This window comes from Rattus rattus, chromosome 8 (assembly GCF_011064425.1).
Source record: "Rattus rattus isolate New Zealand chromosome 8, Rrattus_CSIRO_v1, whole genome shotgun sequence".
NCBI lineage: Eukaryota > Metazoa > Chordata > Mammalia > Rodentia > Muridae > Rattus > Rattus rattus.
In genome coordinates, this window is record NC_046161.1 from 14,528,847 (window position 1) to 14,533,470 (window position 4,624).

Consider the following 4,624-nt stretch of genomic DNA (forward strand, 5'->3'; position numbering starts at 1 on the left):
TGATTATTCTTGACTTCTGTTAATGCAGAATGAAAAAGGAACATGCAGTTCAGTTTATGAGACACAAAATGTCAGAGATACTTCATTCTAAATAGCTCTTGTACTTGAGGAAATACTTACTAATATGTCATTATAAGACTATGTTTTAGAAAACCAATGGGTATTACTGTGTTTGGTAGAAGTAGAAACAAATGTTTACCCCACTGGGGCATTCAGAGGGATCTTTTGGTTCCTAGAAAAAATGTGGATTCTTACATGTAACATCAGTTTACTGGTGAATGTATGCTTCAACCTCCTAATGTGGTACCAGTGGTGATCTCACACTATACTCCCTCTCTGTCTTTAGATCCCTTTCCTCTAACTGGGATGCCTTGTCTGGCCTCAGTAGAAGAAGACAAGCCTTGTCTTATTCCAACTTGATATGCCAAGGTGGTTAGATATCCATGGGAGGTATATGGTTTTTTTTTTTCTGAGGAGAAGGCAAGGAGGTGTAAATGGAAAGGAGTGGAGGTGAGAGGGAGGTAGTTCAAGGAGAGGCAAGAAGGGAAGCTGTGCTCTGGATGTAAAGTAATTAATTAATTAAAAAAAACACACATACACAAAACATTTCTCTATGGCATAAATTAAATGATGATGAATGTATACATATATCACAAACCCTGAAACATTTTGTTGCTAGTACTTTGAAGCAGGAAAAAAAATCTTGGGCTCTGGCTCTACCTCGTGATCAGGGGCAGAACAATTTCCTCCCAAATGTGTGGCCCCAAGTATAATCCCCTGCAAAACAAAATGTTGAATGAATTAGAAAGTTAAGTGAAAATAATTTCCAGTGAAATTGATCCTGGTTACTTCCCTAACACCTGTCGCTGATGACCTAATTTTAATTTTATCCTATACAAAAAGTGCTGTGTTGGATATGGTAATGAATACCTTTAATCTCAGCACAAGTAAAGTAGCGATAGGATCTGAGTCTCTTACAAGAAAAATACAAGGAAATCTCAAGTTCAAGGATTTCTTGGGCTACAGAAAGAGTTCAAGGCCAATGTGGCCAACTTAGTCAAGCCTTCTTTCAAAAGTTATTGTGAAAGCACTTGGGTTATAGTCCAATGATATTCGTGACCTAGCAATCAAAGCAAAAGTGCAAAACTATGAAGAGAACCTGAAATATAATATAAAGGTATAAATGAATCTGGGCTCTGAGCATACTGTTATCTCAGCAGCTGCAGGCAGGTGGATGTATTTATCCTCCAAGTTAGAGTTAGAGTGAGACCATGTCTGAAAAATAGGACAGAAAGAATTGAAAAAGGGGTATAAGTGAATGGTATTTTATGAAATCATAAAACTGGTGTTTTGGAATTAAATTATATTAGAATTAAGATTCATAATAATACAAATTCAGACATCAAGAAGGTTCAAAAATACAATTACATTTATTCTAAGATAAAACATTAGACATGGGTCTCTAAAAGGTTTATATTATGATGTATAAAAAGGATTAATGACTTAATATTTAGGTTGAAAACATAGATCTGTGTGTAACCATACCTTGCTTATATAGGGAAAAGTAGAATAAAAACATATAATTCTAGTTATGCAGTGGTACAAAATTCCAGCACTCAGGAGTTGAGGCTAGCCTAGTCTACAGAGTGAGTTTCAGGACAGCCAGGGCTACACAGAAACTATTTCTTAACAACCAAATATGTATATAATTTTAAGTTGCATTAAAACAAAATAGACCAAAAGTTCATAAGTGGTTGTGATATGAGCATGACTTAACAGGAATGACATGAAATTTCAATATACAAAATAGCAATTTCTCTTTCAATAGCTATGCATTATATTAACACATCTATGTATGTTATTTCTATAAAGCATATAGTGTTTTAAATATTTTATTGATATTCATTTATTTTTTAAAATTTTGTTTGTTTGAGAAAGGGTCTCACTATGGAGCTCTGACTGGTTAACTCAGAAGATCTGCCAGTCTCTTCCTCCACAGTGCTGGGATTAAAGGAGTATACTACCACGCCGAACCCTGATCAACATAAAATTATTCTCTAATTTTGTCCTGCCCAAAACTGATGGTTTCAGTGTGTCCTTGCACACCTTTAATCCCTGCACTGGAACATCAGAAGCAGGAGTTTCTATGAGTTCCAGGCCAGTCTGAGCTCCATCTCAAGAATCTGTCTTTAAAAATTGTGTGAAAATTTATGTATATAAAACATTTATTTCTATTCTTTTAGAACGTATTTACAGATGATGAACCATAGAAAAAACCCAGTTTATACATGGGTTGGATTTTATCTATCAACTAATTTATACTCTGACAATTGTAACAGTCATTGGTTTATTTGTGGGTTAGGTTATCTGAGAATTTTCTTTTCTGTTTTTATGGAACATTTTTTAAATTTACATTTCAAATGTTATCCCCTTTCCTGGTTTCCCATCTATAAACCCCCTACCTCTTTCTCCCCCTTCTTCTATGAGGGTGTTCTCCCAGCCATCTACCCACCCCTGAGAATTTTCTTAACTCTTTTCTTTACAAAAGGAGGATTAGGTGAAACACATACTGCCATTTCCAGCAACTCAAGCCTTGTCTGCATCTCTGCAGTAAAGCCTTGGGGACAAACTCTACCACTATGGAGGAGCCTTCAGGAAACTCAGTTTCAAGCCAGCCTTTGCTAGTAAGTACTTAATTCACATTAATTGTAGAATGTTCATCCTTGTCCTTTTTCTTTGTATTTAAACCTCCTTAATTTAGTGCATAGTTGTACTTGACCTAAGTTGATATCCTGTGGCAGCTATAAACTACTTGCTAATATTTGGTGGAAGAAATGTGAAGTGTACTTCATCAGGCCAAAATGATCAGGCTTAGCTGTGTGAAATGCATTGTTGGATGGTTTTTTTCCTTGTATAGACATCTAGAGTTTTGCACAAACTTACATAGTGCACTTCTGCACTAGTGATGCCAGTGTGTCACTGAGGTAGTGATCTTGCACAACCTTACATAGTGCACTTCTGCACTAGTGATGCCAGTGTGTCACTGAGGTAGTGATCTTGCACAACCTTACATAGTGCACTTCTGCACTAGTGATGCCAGTGTGTCACTGAGGTAGTGATCTTGCACAAACTTACATAGTGCACTTCTGCACTAGTGATGCCAGTGCGTCATTGAGGTAGGTTTGGAGCAGCAGCACCCAGTGGCCATAAGAAAGAAAAATGTAGCATCTTTAAAGTAAAATAGAGGGAATCTGTGTGTAACTTGTTTGATAGAGACCCCAACTTCATATCCTTGATAGTCACATGAGTTAGGTGTCCTAAAAATCTGGGAAGGAGAATGTTTTTAGCAGCAGTCTTGGGGAGCTAGGCAATGCTGTGATCTCAGACCTAGTTCTTCAGAGAAAAGTAATAGTAGCAGATCCATAAGCTAAAAAAGAATTCTTTGTAACCAGGAGTAGATTTCATCCTGTGTTTAAACTTCACTGTTTTCAAAGGGAAGACTCACAAGAAGTATGATACCCAGCAAGAGCAAGATAAAGGCCAAACATAGAGCTGGTATTACTTCCAAAGATCTTGTGTGGTTGAGCAGTTGCATGTCCCCACAGCCTGTGACCATAATAATATCATACTCTGAGAATGAAACCAGGTACAGGAGAATGAAGCAGGAGAGATGAAGCAAAGCTGAAGAAATCCCAGTAGCTGTGTGCATTGGAGAAACTGAAAAAGCCTCAAGTTGGAGGAGACAGTAAAGAGAAACTATCATGTCCACTGAAGCTTGCAAACCCTGTAGAAAGAATTGCACCTGGAATGCCAACAACCACAGTAGTGTTAAGGATCATCTCATTCCTGGAGAAGTCACCTCTGTCCAACCCCCATGCTTAAAACGACTAAGCAAGTGGCTCTTCAGTTGTCACCATATTTCTCCAGTCAAGGGGTAACAATGCCAGCGCCTCTCCATCTGACACCATCTTACTGCATAAGAGAAGTAACTACTGCAGACATCTGGAGACAGGCCTGGAAAGTAAAGAAGGCTAGGAAGAGACTGGCTGAGGCCTTAGAGGCAGACAGGCTTGCCAGGCAGGCAGAGAACATGAGTGAATAAACATGAGTGGAAAACAGGTGTTGAGGCCTCTATAAGTTCTTGAAGGAACTTTTGTTTTGGTTTTTCAAGACAGGATTTCCAGATGTAACCCTGGTTGTCCTGGAACCCTGTCTCCGCCTCCAGAGTATTGAGGCAAATGCCACCACCACCCAGTATTAACTTTATATCTTTAAATAACAAATTTATGATACCCAACTTACTCCTTTTTAAGCTTTTGGAAAAGAAGTGTTTTAAATGATAGTGTTTCTAGTTTGGATAGAAATATTCTGTAAGAGATTTCATGTGAATACACCCCTTTGGTTAGTTATGATCCATAGAACAAAGCAAACACCTCATTTTATAGAATTAATGTGAGAAGGGTCTATGTATTTAGCAGCTAGTTTTTTGAAGCTACTAGGTATTTACAAAAGCTTAATGCTCCCTACCATGGAACTGCTACTTGCTAGGTGTTTAGGTTTAAGAATGGACCTCTGGTTTCCTCAGGCCTGGAAAGGAAAAGAATCTTCAGCAGATATGCTAATC

At 37.9% G+C, this 4,624-nt stretch overlaps 1 pseudogene; it reads left to right on the plus strand.

Annotated features, from left to right (window-relative positions):
* The first annotated feature begins 2,639 nt into the window (after positions 1 to 2,639).
* On the plus strand, positions 2,640 to 4,102 carry LOC116907264 (annotated as a pseudogene).
* The last annotated feature ends 522 nt before the right edge of the window (positions 4,103 to 4,624 follow it).